This window comes from Coturnix japonica, chromosome 25, assembly GCF_054131305.1.
Source record: "Coturnix japonica strain WE chromosome 25, WE-NBRP24, whole genome shotgun sequence".
Classification (NCBI taxonomy): domain Eukaryota; kingdom Metazoa; phylum Chordata; class Aves; order Galliformes; family Phasianidae; genus Coturnix; species Coturnix japonica.
In genome coordinates, this window is record NC_140687.1 from 1,215,071 (window position 1) to 1,229,657 (window position 14,587).

General features: G+C 55.2%; 1 long non-coding RNA gene across 1 annotated transcript; it reads left to right on the plus strand.

Annotated features, from left to right (window-relative positions):
• Positions 1-10,123: 10,123 nt before the first annotated feature.
• On the plus strand, positions 10,124-13,401 carry LOC146756829 (uncharacterized). Its single transcript, XR_014937201.1, has 4 exons — positions 10,124-10,227; positions 10,529-10,652; positions 11,561-11,662; positions 12,453-13,401. It is a non-coding gene; the product is annotated as an uncharacterized LOC146756829 (long non-coding RNA).
• The last annotated feature ends 1,186 nt before the right edge of the window (positions 13,402-14,587 follow it).

Genomic DNA, 14,587 nt, shown 5'->3' on the forward strand with positions numbered 1-14,587 from the left:
ATAGAGCCCCATAGAGAACCCATAGAGGCACATAGCAACCCATAGGGGGGACATTGGGACACATAGGGACACATAGTGACCCATAGGGAGACACTGGGACACATAGGGTGACATTGGGACACATAGGGACACCATGGATTACAGTGGGGGACAGTGATACCCGTAGAGACACACAGAGACTCTGCTGAGACCCATAAGAGACCCCATAGAGGCACATAGGGACCACACTGAAACTCATAGATACCCATAGGAGAACATTTAAGCCCATAGATACGAATAAGAGACCCCATAGAGGCACATAGCTACCCATAGGGGTATATTGGGACACATAGGGACCCCATGGAACATAGTTGGGGACAGTGAGACCCATAGAGACACATAGGGACTCCGCTGTAACCCTTAAGAGACCCCATAGAGGCACATAGGGACGTAATGTAACCTATGGATACAAATAGGTAGATATTTTGGCCCAGAGATTCTCATAAGAGACCCCATGGAGACACTTAGCAACACATAGGAGGGACATTGGGACACATAGGGACACATTGTGACCCATAGGCTGACACTGGGACCAATAGGGGGACATTGGGACACAGAGGGACCCCATGGATTTCAGTGGGGGACAGTGAGACCCATAGAGACACATAGGGACCTCGCTGAGACCATAAGAGACCCCATAGAGGCACATAGGGACTGCATTGAAACACATAGATACCCATAGGAAGACATTTGGGCCCAGAGATATCCATGAGACCCCATAGAGACCCCATAGTGGCACATAGCAACCCATAGGGGGGACATTGGGACACATAGGGACACATAGTGACACATAGGGGGACACTGGGACCCATAGGTTGACATTGGGACACATAGGGACACCATGGATTACAGTGGGGGACAGTGATACCCGTAGAGACACATAGAGACTCTGCTGAGACCCATAAGAGACCCCATAGAGGCAAATAGGGACCACAGTGAAACCCATAGATACCCATAGGAGGACATTTAAGCCCATAGATACAAATAAGAGACCCCATAGAGGCACATAGCTACCCATAGGGGTGATATTAGGACACATAGGGACACATAGTGACCCATAGGGAGACACTGGGACCCATAGGGGGACATTGGGACACATAGGGATCCCATGGATTACAGTGGGGGACAGTGAGACCCATAGAGACACATAGGGACATTACTGAGACCCATAGAGACCCCATAGATGCACATCGGGACCACATTGAAACCCATAGATGCACATAGGAAGACATTTGGGCCCAGAGATACCCATAAGAGACCACATTGACACCCCATAGAGGTACATAGCAACCCATAGTGTGGATATTGGGACACAGAGGGACCCCATGGATTACACTGGGGAACAGTGAGACCCGTAGAGACACATAGGGGCTCCACTGATACCCATAAGAGACCCCATAGAGGCACATAGGGACGTAATGTAACCTATGGATACCAATAGGTAGATATTTTGGCCCAGAGATACTCATAAGAGACCCCATGGAGACACTTAGCAACACATAGGAGGGACATTGGGACACATAGGGACACATTGTGAACCATAGGCTGACACTGGGACCAATAGGGGGACATTGGGACACATAGGGACCCCATGGATTTCAGTGGGGGACAGTGAGACCCGTAGAGACACATAGGGACCTCGCTGAGACCCATAAGAGACCCCATAGAGGCACATAGGGACCACATTGAAACCCATAGGTACCCATAGGAATACATTGGGCAGGAAATTGAGCTTTTGGGGCAGGAGATGGCACATGTGGGGCGTAAGGTGGAACTTATGGGGCAGGAGGTGGAACTTGTGGAGCAGGAGGTGGTACTTGTGGGGCGGGAGGTTGGAGTTGTTGGGCAGGAGGTGGCATTTTGAGGCAGAAGGTGGCATTTGTGTGGCAGGAGGTGGCAATTGTGGGGCACGAGTTGGAAATTGTTGGGCAGGAGGTGGAAGTTTTGGGGCAGGGTTTGGCAGTTGTAGGGCGGGAGGTGGCACTTGTGGGCCAGGAGGTGGAAGTTGTAGGGCAGGAGGTGGCACTTGTGGGGCGGGAGGTGGCACTTCTGGGGCAGGAAATGGAGCTTTTAGGGCAGGAGGTGGAACTTGTGCAGAAGGAGGTGGTACTTGTTGGGCGGAAATTGGAACTTGTTGGGAGGGAAGAGGTACTTGTGGGGCAGGAAGTGGCTCTTGTGGGGCAGGAGCTGGCACTTGTGGGTCAGGAGGAGGAAGTTGGTCAGTCAGTGACACTTGTGGGGCAGGAGGTGGATTATTTGGGGGGGAGGAGGCAGTGGTGTGGACAAATGTGGCACTTCAGGGGAATGAGCTGGCACTTGTGGGGCAGAAACTGGCACTTATGGGGCAGGAGGATGTCTTTGTCGGTCAGGAGGTGGCACTTGTGAGCAGGAAGTGGATGATGTAGTGCAGGAGCTGGCACTTGTGAAGCATGAACTGGCACATGTGGGGCAGGAATTGGCACTTGTGGGGCAGGTGGTGGCACTTGTTGGGTGGGAGGTGGACGATGTGGGGCAGGAGGTGGCACTTGTGGAGCAGGAGGTGGAAGTTGCATTGCAGGATTTGGCATTTGTGGGTTGGGAGTTGGCACTTGTGGGGCATGAGGTGGAATTTGTGGGGTGGTAGGTGGAACATGTGGGGCAGGAGCTGGCACTTGTGGGGCAGGATGTGGCACACGTTGCCAGGAGTCGGCACTTGTGTGGCGGGATGTTGAAGTTGTGGGGCGGGAGGTGGCACTTGTGGAACAGGTATTGTCACTTTTGGGGGAGGAGGTGGATGATGTGGGGCAGGAGGTGGCACTTGTGGGGCAGGAGGTGGCACTTGTGGGGCAAGAGGTGGCACTTGTGGGGCATGAGCTGGCACTTGTGGGGCAGGAATTGGCACTTGTGGGGCAGGAGGTGGATGATGTGGGGCAGGAGGCTGTCTTTGTGGGGTTAGAGGTGGCACTTGTGGGGCAGGAAGTTGATGATGTGGGGCATGAGCTGGCATTTGTGAAGCATGAGCTGGCACTTGTGAAGCAGGAATTGGCACTTTTGGGGCAGGAGGTGGAACTTGTGGGGTGGGAGGTGGAATTTGTGGGGTGGGAGGTGAAACTTGTAAGGCAGGAGTTGGCACATGTGGGGGGGGAAATGGCAATTGTGGGGCAGGAAATGGCACCAGTGGGGTAGGATTTGGAACCTGTGGGGTAAGAAATGGCACTTGTTGGGCAGGAGGTGGCACTTGTGGGGCGGAAGTGGAACTTGTTTGTCATGTGGCCACAATTGTTGGGCGGGAGGTGGCACTTATGGGGCAGGAGGTGACAATTGTGGGGCGGGAGGTGGAAGTTGTGGGGCGGGAGGTGGCACCTGTGGGGCTTGAGGTGGATCTTTTTGTGCAGGAGGTGGCGCTTGTGGGGCTGGAGTTGGATGATGTGGAGCCGGAAATTTGTAGGGCACAGGTGGATGTTGTGGGGCATGATTAGGCACTTATGGGGCTGGAGGTGGCACTTGTGGGGCGGAAGTGGAACTTGTAAGACAGGAGGTGGAAATTGTTGTTGTGGGAGTTGGAAGTTTTGAGGCAGGAGGTGGCACTTGTGGGGCGGGAGATGTAACTTGTGGGGCAGGAGGTGGCACTTGTGGGGTGGGAGGTAGATGATGTGGGACAGGAGGTGGCACTTGTGGAGCAGGAGTTGGAAGTTGCAGAACAGGATTTGGCACTTGTGTTGCCGGAGGTGGCACTTGTGTGGCGGGATGTTGAAGTTGTGGGGCAGGAGGTGGCATTTGTGGGGCTGGAACTGGCTCTTGTGGGCTGTGAGGTAGAAGTTGTGGGGCTGAAAATGGCACTTGTGGGGCAGGAGTTAGCACATGTGGGACAGGAGGTGGCACTTGTGGGGCAGGAGCTGGCACTTCAGGGGAGTGAGCTGGCACTTGTAGGGCATGAATTGGCACTTGTGGTGCAGGGGGTGAATGATGTGGGGCAGGAGGTGGTCGTTGTGGGGCAGGAGGTGGCACTTGTGGGGCAGAAGGTGGATGATGTGGGACAGGACCTGGCACTTGTGGGGCATGAGCTGGCACATGTAGGGCAGGATTTGGCACTTGTGGGGCAGGAGGTGGCACTTGCTGGGTGGGAGGTGGACGATGTGGGGCAGGAGTTGGCACTTGTGGGGCAGGATGTGGCACACGTTGGGCAGGAGTCGGCACTTGTGTGGCGGGATGTTGAAGTTGTGGGGCAGGAGGTTGCACTTGTGGGTCAGGAGGAGGAAGTTGGGCGGTCAGTGACACTTGTGGGGCAGGAGGTGGATTATTTGGGGGGGGAGGTGGCAGTGGTGTGGCAAAATGTGGCACTTGTGGGGCAGGAGCTGGCACTTCAGGGGAATGAGCTGGCACTTGTAGGGCAGGAATTGGCACTTGTGGGGCAGGAGGTGGATGATGTGGGGCAGGAGGTGGATGATGTGGGGCAGGAGGTGGTCATTGTGGGGCAGGAGGTGGAAATTGTGGGGCAGGAGGTGGAATTTGTGGCGTGGTAGGTGGCACTTCTGGGACAGGAACTGGCACTTCTGGGGCGGGAGGTGGAAGTTGTGGGGCAGGAAATGGCACTTGTGGGGCGGGAGGTGGAAGTTGTGGGGCAGGAAATGGCACTTGTGTGGCAGGAGTTGGCACATGTGGGACAGGAGTTGGAACCTGTGGGGTAAGAAATGGCAATTGTTGGGCAGGAGGTGGCACTTGTGGGGCGGGAAGTGGATGATGTGGTGCAGGAGCTGGCACTTGTGAAGCCTGAGCTGGCACTTGTGGGGCAGGAGGTGGAAGTTGTGAGGCAGGAGGTGGAAATTGTGGGGCGGAATGGAAAGTTGTGGGGCAGGAGGTGGCACTTGTGGGTCAGGTGTTGGCACTTGTGGGGCAGGAGATGTAACTTGAGGGGAGGGGGTGGAAGTTGTGGGGCGGGAGGTGGCACTTGTGGGACAGGAGGTGGCACTTGTGGGGAGGGATGTGGCACTTGTGGGGCTGGAGGTGGCACTTGTGGGGCGGGAGGTGGATGATATGGGGCAGGAGTTGGCACTTGTGGAGCAGGAGGTAAAAGTTGCGGGGCAGGATTTGGCACTTGTGGGGCAGGATGTGGCACACGTTGGGCAGGAGTTGGCACTTGTATGGCGGGATGTTGAATTTGTGGGGCAGGAGGTGGCATTTGGGGGGCTGGAACTGGCTCTTGTGGGGCAGGAGGTGGAAGTTGTAGGGCAGGAAATGGCACTTGTGGGGCAGGAGGTGGCACTTGTGGGGCAAGAAATGGCACTTGTGGGGCAGGAGTTGGCACTTGTGGGTCAGGTGGTGGCACTTGTGGTGTGGGAGGTGGCACTTGTGGAATTGGAGTTGGCACTAGTGCGGCAGAAGGTGGAAGTTGTGGGGAAGTATTTGGCACTTGTGGGGCAAGAGGTGGCACTTGTGGGGCAGTAGGTGGTCCTTGTGGGACGAGAGGTGGCAATTGTTGGGCAGGAGGTGGAACTTATGGGGCGTTACGTGGAAGTTGTGGGGCGGGAGGTGGCACCTATGGAAATGGAGATGGCACTAGTGGGGCAGGTAGTGGCATAGTGGCACTTGTGGGGTGGGATATGGAACTTATGGGGCAGGAGTTGACACTTTTGGGGCAGGAGGTGGAAGTTGTGGGGCTGGACGTGGCACTTGTGGGGCGGGAGTTGGCATTTTGGGGAGGGTGGTGGCACTTGTGGGGCAGGAGGTGGCACTTGTGGGGCAGGAGGTGGCACTTGTGGGGCAGGAGGTGGCACTTGTTGGGCAGGAGGTGGAACTTATGGGGCGTTACGTGGAAGTTGTGAGGCGGGAGGTGGCTCTTTTGAGCCAGGAGGTGGAACTTGTGAGCCAGGAGGTGGCTCCTGTGGGGCGGGAGGTGGCACTTGTGGGTCGGGAGGTGGCACTACTGGGGCAGGAGGTGGAAGTTGTGGAGTGGGAGGTGGAAGTTGTGGAGCGGGAGGTGGCACTTGTGGGGCGAAAGGTGGCATTTGTGGGGCAGGAGGTTGCACTTGTGGGGCAGGAGGTGGCACTTGTGGGGCGGAAATTGGAACTTGTTGGGAGGGAAGAGGTACTTGTGGGGCAGGAAGTGGCTCTTGTCGGGCAGGAGCTGGCACTTGTAGGGCAGGAGGTTGCACTTGTGGGTCAGGAGGAGGAAGTTGGGCGGTCAGTGACACTTGTGGGGCAGGAGGTGGATTATTTTGGCGGGGAGGTGGCAGTGGTGTGGCAAAATGTGGAACTTGTGGGGCAGGAGCTGGCACTTCAGGGGAATGAGCTGGCACTTGTAGGGCAGGAATTGGCACTTGTAAGGCAGGAGGTGGAACTTGTGGGGCGGGATGTGGCACTTGTGGGGTGGGAGGTGGCACTTGTGGGATGCGAGGTGGCACTTGTGGGGCAGGAGGAGGCTGTTGTTGGGCGGGAGGTGGGACTTGTGTAACAAGAGGTGGAAATTGTGCGGTGGGATGTGGCACTTGTGGGGCAAGGGGTGGCACTTGCAGGGCTGGGGGCGGCACTTGTGGGGCAGTGTGTGGCACTTGAGGGGCGGGAGGTGGCACTTGTGGGGCAGGAGGTGGCACTTGTGGGGCGGGATGTGGCAGTTGTGGGGCAGATGATGACACCTGTGGGGCGGGAGGTGGATGTTTTGGGGAAGGAGGTTGAAGTTGTGGGGAGGGTGGTGGCACTTGTGGGGCGGGAGGTGGCACTTGTGGGGCAGGAGTTGGCACTTGTGGGCTGGGTCATAGCACTTGTTGGGCAGGGGTTGGCACTTGTGGGGCAGGAAATGTTACTTGTGGGGCAAGAAGTGGCTCTTGAAGGGCAGGAGGTGGCACTTGTGGGGCAGGAGTTAATTCTTGTGGATCTGGAGGTGGCACTTGTGGGCCTGGAGGTTGCACTTGTGAGGCGGGAGGTGGAAGTTGTGGGGCGGGTGGTGGCAGTTGTGGGGCTGGAGGTATCACTTGCGCGGCAGAAGGTGGCACTTGTGGAGCAGAAGGTGGCACTTGTGGGGAAGAGGTGACACTTGAGGGGCAGGAGCTGGCACTTGTGGAGCAGAAGCTGGCACATGTGGGTCGGGAGGTGGCACTTGTGGGGCAGGAGGTGGCACTTTTAAGGCGGGAGGTGGCAGTTGTGGGGCGGGAGGTGGCACTTATGGGACAGGAGATGGTATTTGTTGTGCAGTAGGTGGCACTTGTGGAGTGGGAGATGGAAGTTGTGGGGCAGGAGGTGGCACTTGTGGGGTGGTTGGTGGATGATGTGGGGCAGGAGCTGGAAGTTGTGGGTCAGGAGGTGGAAGTTGCAGGGCAGGATTTGGCATTTATGGGGCAGGAGGTGGCACCTGTTGGGCAAGAGGTGGCACTTGTGGGGCAGGTGCTGGCACTTGTGGGGCATGAGCTGGCAATTGTGGGGCAGGAATTGGCACTTGTGGGGCAGGAGGTGGCACTTGTGGGGAAGGAGGCTGTCTTTGTGGGGTTGGAGGTGGCACTTGTGGGGCAGGAAGTTGATGATGTGGGGCAGGAGCTGGCACTTCAGGGGAATGAGCTGGCACTTGTAGGGCAGGAATTGGCACTTGTAAGGCAGGAGGTGGAACTTGTGGGGCGGGATGTGGCACTTGCGGGATGCGAGGTGGCACTTGTGGGGCAGGAGTTGGCACTTGTGGGTCAGGTGGTGGTACTTCTGGGGCAGGATCGGGCACTTGTGGGGCAGGATGTGGAAGCTGTGGGACGGGAGGTGGAAGTTATGGGGTGGGAGGTGGAAGTTGTGGGGAAAAAATTGGCAATTGTGGGGCAAGAAGTGGCAATTGTGGGGCAGAGGGTGGCACTTGTACGGCAGGAGGTGGCACTTGTGGGACAGGACGTGGCAATTGGGAAGGACGTGGCACTTGTGGGGCGGGAGGTGGCACTTGTGGGGCAGGAGGTGGCACTTGTGGGGCAGGAGGAGGCTGTTGTTGGGCGGGAGGTGGGACTTGTGTAACAAGAGGTGGAAATTGTGCGGTGGGATGTGGCACTTGTGGGGCAAGAGGTGGCACTTGTGAGGCAGAAGGTGGCACTTGTGGGGCAGGAGGTGGAAGTTGTGGGTCAGGAGGTGACATTTGTGGAACAGGAGGTGGATGATGTGGGGCAGGAGGTAGCAATTTTGGGCCGGGACGTGGCACTAGTGGGGCGAGATGTTGCACTTGTTGGGCGGGAGGTGGCACTTTTGGGGCATAAGGTGAAAATTGAGGGACATGAGGTGGCACTTGTGGGGCAGGAGTTGGCACTTGTGTGGTAGGAGGTGGCAATTGTGGGGCAGGAGCTTGCAGTTGTGAGGCGGGATGTGGAAGTTGTGGGGCGGGTTGTGGCAGCTGTGGGGCTGGAGGTGTCACTTGTGCAGCGGGAAGTGGCACTTGTAAGGCAGGAAGTAGCACTTGTGGGGCAGGAGGTGGCACTTTTGGAGCGTGAGGTGGATGTTGTGGGGCAGGAGTTGGCACTTGTGGGGCGAGAGTTGGCACTTGTGGGGCAGGAGGTTGCACTTGTGGGGTGGGATGTGGTACTTGTGGGGCGGGAGGTGGCACTTGTTGGGGGGGTGGTGGCAATTGTGGGGCAGGAGGTGGCACTTGTTGGGCGAGAGTTGCAATTGTGAGACGGGAGGTGGCAATTGTGGGTCACGTAGTGGGAATTGTTGGCCGGGAGCTGGCACTATTGGGGTGGGAGCTGGAAGTTGTGGGTCGGGAGGTGGCACTTGTGGTGCAGGAGGTGACACTTGTGGGGTGGTTGGTGGATGATGTGGGGCAGGAGTTGGCACTTGTGGGGTAAGGTTTGGCACTTGTGGGGTGGGAGGAGGCACTTGTGGGGCGGGGGGTGGCAATTGCTGGGTGGGAAGTGGCAGTTGTGGGGCAGTAGGTTGAAGGTTTGGGGCAGGAGGTGGCACTTGTGGGGCGGGAGGTGGCACTTGTTGGGCAGGAGTTGGCACTTGTGTGGCTGGAGGTTGAAGCTGTGGGGCGAGAGGTAGCACTTGTGGGGCAGGAGCCGGCACTTGTGGGGCAGGAGTTGGCACTTGTGGGTCAGGTGGTGGCACATGTGGGGCGGGGGTCGACGTTGTGGGGCAAGAGGTGTAACTTGTGGGGCAAGAGGTGTAACTTGTGGGGCTGGAGGTGGCCATAGAGGGGCGGGAGGTGGCACTTTTGTGGCGGGAGGTGGCACTTGTGGGGCAGGAGATGGCACTTGTGGAGCAGGAGGTGGAAGTTGCGCGTCAGGATTTGGCACTTGTGGGGCGGGAGATGGCACTTGTGGGGCAGGATGTGGGACTTGTGTGTCTGGAGGTTAAACTTGTGGGGCGGGAGGTGGCACTTGTGGGGCAGGAGGTGGCAAATGTGGTGCAGGAAATGGCACTTGTGGGGCAGGAGTTGGCACATGTGGGATAGGAGGTGGCACTTGTGGGGCAGGAGGTGGATGATGTGGGGCAGGAGCTGGCAATTGTGAAGCATGAGCTGGCACTTTTAGGGCTGGAATTGGCACTTGTGCCACAGGAGGTGGCACTTGTGGGGTGGGAGGTGGATGATGTGGGGCAGGAGGTGGAAGTTGCGTGGCAGGATTTGGCCCTTGTGGGGCGGGAGATGGCACTTGTGGGGCAGGACGTGGCACTTGTGGAGCGGGAGGGGGCACTTGTGGGGCCTGAGGTGGCACTTGTAGGGCAGGAGGTGGCATTTGTGGGGCGGGAGGTGGAAGCTGTGAGGCAGGGGGTGGCACTTGTAAGGCAGGAGGTAGAACTTGTGGGGCAGGAGTTGGCACTTGTGGGGCGCGAGTTGGCATTTGTGGGGCAGGTAGTTGCATTAGTGGGGCAGGAGTTGGCACTTGTGGGTCAGGTGGTGGCACTTGTGGGGCAGGATGTGGAAGTTGTGGGGCGTGAGGTGGCACTTGTGGGGTGGAAGGTGGAACGTATGGGGTGGGAGGTTGGGCTGCTGAGGCCGGGCTGGTTTTCCATTTCTTTATAAACTGGGGTGCATCCACAGCAGCACTTATCTCCTGTTTTTGTTGTTGCTGTTGTTCGAGATAATTAAAGGATGCTACGTCTGTGTTTGTCGTCATCCTGCTTTCTTTTCTCTGTCTTGCAGGTCAGCTCGTGCTAGAAGTCGATGGTATCGCTGTATGAATCAAGGGCAGTTTAGGAGCAGCTGCTGATGGAAGAAACGAAGTCCAGGCTAATAAATGGAAGTATCTTCTGGTAAGGTGTCAAAGGTGGCAGTCATCATTAAAACCAAAGGGCTGGCTCATCCGAGTGCTTGCTGACTGATGCTTGGGAGTATCTCGTTCTCCAGCTGTATGATGCGAAAGCTAAATATGCTGAGCCGTTACAGCTTGTGCTGAAGTTGTGATTGTGCTCCCAGATGTTTCCTTTAGTGGTAAATCATGTTCTGGCACTGTGGTAGTCCTATCTCTGGCATGATCAGGAGCCTGGAGCACCGTGTCTTGTTGCGAGCCTTGTGTGCCTGTTTCCATGAACCTTGCTTTCTTTCTCTCTTCAGAGTAAGGGCAGGGTGCTTCCTTGCTTTTGGTGGATTCATTCAGGAGGCTGTCAGAAGGCCAATTGCAGTGTTCATAACACGGAGGGACACAATGGGAATGGACTCTCGTTACCACCATGCAAAAGTGAGTTTCTTATGAGTGATATAATTTTGATTATTACTTCTGAGCAGTTGCAGTGTGATAGAGGATGTCACGAAACTATTTATTTGGGAGCACAGGGAAGAGTCATGAGAACCGAAAATGTAGTTTCTGTTTTGGCTGTCAAAATGGTGGAGTTTTTTTGGGAGGACAGTGTCTGGTCTTCCTGTTAGCAGGCCCCCTCTGAGAAATTGGGCTTTGCTTGCTGCTTTGCTGTGCCTACCTGCCTGCTCCCTGTGCTTGCTGTGTCTTATACCAGCGGTCATGGAACATGCTCCCTGAGGCTGTGGGCCTGGCCCTGAGCTGCTGCAGCTTAAAGGCCGTTTGAGTTTAGGTTGTCCTTCCTGGAGCGTCGGGTTGGACTTGATAATCCTCGTGGTTCCTTTACAACTTGGGCTATTCTGTGGTTCTGTGGTCTTGGTGGTTTGCCTGGGAAATACCAGATGGTTTTATTCCCCCAATTTTTTATGGCATTTGAACTTGTTTCAATTCTAAATGTGGGAGAGGAGTTGGATAAGGGTAGGGTAAGGGTAAGGGTAGGTTGCTTTTTTCTTTTTCCTATTCTCCTAGGTATTTTCTGCCCATGTTGTGATAACTCTCTAACCAGAAATGTTCTTAATGCTCATGAAAAGGCTTTACTGGCAGCACACAATTTGACCATAGGACTGCTTGCTGGATTAACTTCTATGGATTGATTGTATGCTTTTTGAGATGGTATGTTCAGTTTATCTTTTGAAAGGCTGTCAGCTTTTGAGGTCGCTGAGGTGTCTTGCTTTATCAGTCTCTAGCAGCTTGCTGGAGCTTGAAGTAGTTGAATCGTCCCATACAGAGCTGTTAAATAAAACCTTATAATCACTTTGTTTGTCACCTTACTGCCCTTCTTGTCTCCCTAGAGCCCAGCTGTCTTCCTGGGATTGCTGAGCAGCTGCCTTTCGCTGTCTCCTGCCTATCAGATCAAAAACCAGTGGTGTAAAACTGAGTTGGAATTTGGTGGCGTAAGTCCTTGAGTATTCTTTATTTCTGTAAAAGGCGCTGGATGTCTCAAGATGGAAGTCCAGATACCTACCCAAGTGTATTACAGCAATCACAGAATTTCTATTTCAGAGACTTTTTCAAAGCCCTTCAGATGGAAAGGCAAAGGGAAGTGCAACTTTGGAGTAGTAAATGGTGCTTATTAAAATGTAAAGAGGTCTAATTGGTGTAAATGGACTCCAGTCACACTGGTGTATAGCTTTCTTTATGAGGGTACTCAGGAATTCTTCTGACAATGAGTGATACAGTCCCAGCTCCAGGTGCGTGCTCAGCTTGGAAATGCATGCACATAGCTTTTGCTTGGCCAGCTGCTTTGACTGCATTGCACTACATCATCTTGTCTTGATCTCTTTGCTCCCTCCATCAAAAGTTTTGCTCGGCCTAGACTCGTTGCAGATACTGACTGTGTTATTTTGATCCACATGAGATCAATACAGAAATGAATACAGAAAATTAAGTAGGGTTGTGCAGCACGAATTTGAACATCTATGGAGACCACCCTTTGTGGGACTCAGACTTGCAGAACTAGTTCCTTAAAGAGAGGGGCTCCCAAGGTATTAACCCATATAAACCGTTGCTCTTCAGCATCTTCCTTCGTCAGTGACATAGATGATGGCAGGTTTGCAGACGATACAAACTGAGCAGTGCAGTCAATATATTGTAGGGGAGGGAAGCCAACCAGAGGGACCGGGACAGGCTGGAGAGGTTGCGGGCGTCCCTTTATTTTCCTTTGTTGTTTCCTTCTGGTTACAGGGAGGTGTCCGTCCCTTCTGCCACTGTGAAGTTGCTGTGGGGAATGAAACCGTCTGCAATTGTGGAAGGAGGGTCACTGCATGAGGAGGGGCTGCACATTCAGACATATGGAAGTTGATGGGAGTGTTTGCCTACAGATGTGTTCTCAATTTCAGTCCCCCAAAGCAATGAATTTCTGTAGGAGGCTAGATGTGCTTTTACAGGCAAGATTCATTGACTTTAAAATGATACTGGTTTTGATGACGACGAGGGGGGCTGGGTGGTTGTACAGGGAAGACAATTGAATGCTGCCAGAGATCTGCGTTTATCAGGCAGGAAACAGTGGGCATTGGCCTCCCGTGAGCTGGGCTTGATACTGATCTACCGGGACTCTTCTGTCCTGGATATCTTCAGAGAACATTGTTCTAGCTGCTTGTAGTTGTAAGGCGTGGGAAAGGAAACAGTGGTAAAGAACTAAGAACCTGCAAGATAGTTTTGGATAGGGCGGTGGATGTAGTTTACCATGATTTCAGCAAGGCATCTGGTACTGTCTCCCAGGACATCCTTATAACAAGCTGAGCAAGCGTGGGATAGATGAGTGGACAGAGAGGTGGGTTGAGAAGTGGCTGACTGGCAGAGCACAGAGAGACGTTGTTGGCAGTGCAGAATCCAGGTGGAGACCTGTAACTAGCGGCGTCCCCCAGGGGTCAGTGCTGGGTCCGGTCTTGTTCAATATCTTCATCAACGACCTTGATGAGGAGATAGTGACCACCCTCAGCAAGTTTGTGATGACACGAAGTTGGGAGGACTGGCTGACACGCCTGAAGGCTGTGCTGCCATTCAGCGAGACCTGGACAGGCTGGAGAGCTGGGCAGTAAGAAACCGGATGAGGTTTAACAAAAGCAAGTGTAGAGTCTTGCACCTAGGGAGCAGTAATTGCATGCACCAGTACAGGCTGGGGGAAGAGCTGCTGGAGAGGAGCTCTGCTGAGAGGAACCTGGGTGTCCTGGTGGACGACAGATTGACCATGAGCCAGCAGTGTGCCCTTGTAGCCAAAAAAGCCAATGGAATACTGGGGTGTATTACAAAGAGCATGGACAGCAGGTCAAAGTGGCACTTGTGGGGCAGAAAATGGAAGTTTTGGGGCAGGAGGTGGCACTTGTGAAGCAGGAGGTGGCACTTGTGGGGTAGGATGTGGAAGTTCTTGGGCAGGAAATGGCAGTTGTGGAACAGGAGGTGGCATTTGTGGGTCAGGAGGTGGAAGTTGTGAGGTGGGAGGTAAAAGTTGGGGGAAGGAGGTGGAAGTTGTGGGGCGGGAGATGGAAGTTGTGGGGCGGGAGGTGGAAGTTGTGGGGCGGGAGGTGGAAGTTGTAAGGCGGGAAATAGCACTTGTGGGGTGGGAGGCGGCACTTGTGTGGCAGGAGGTGGGACACTTGTGTGGAGGGAGGTGGCACTTGTGGGGCAGGAGGTGGCACTTGAGGGGCAGGAGGTGGAAGATGTGGGGCAGGAATTGGCATTGCAGTGCGGGATGTGGAACTGGTGGGGCAGGAGATGGCACTTGTGGGGCTGGTGCTGGCACTTGTGGAGCGGGAGGTGGCACTTGTATGGCAGGAGGTGGCACTTGTGGGCCGGGAGGTGGATGATGTGGGGCAGGAGGTGGCACTTGTGGGGTGGGAGCTGGTACTAGTGGGGTGGGAGGTGGCACTTGTGGAGCAGGATGTGGATGATGTGGGGCTGGTTGTGGCACTTGTGGGGCTGGAGGTTGAAGTTGTGGGTCGGGAGGTGGCATTTGTAAAACAGGAGGTGGCACTTGTGGGGCAGGAGGTGGAACTTGTGGGGGGTGGATGGGAGGAGGTGGCACTTGTGGGGCAGGAGGTGGCACTTGTGGGGCAGGAGGTGGCACTTGTGGGTCATGAGGAGGATGTTGGGCAGTTAATGACACTTGTGGGGCGGGAGGTGGATGATTTGGGGCGGTAGGTGGCAGTTGTGTGGCAAAATGTGGCAATTGTGGGGCATGAACTGGCACTTGTGGGGCATGAACTGGCACTTGTGGGGAAGAAATTGGCACTTGTGGGGCAGGAGGTGGATGATGTGGGGCAGGAGTTGGCACATGTTGGGTGGGAGGTGGATGATGTGGGGCAGGAGGTGGCAATTGT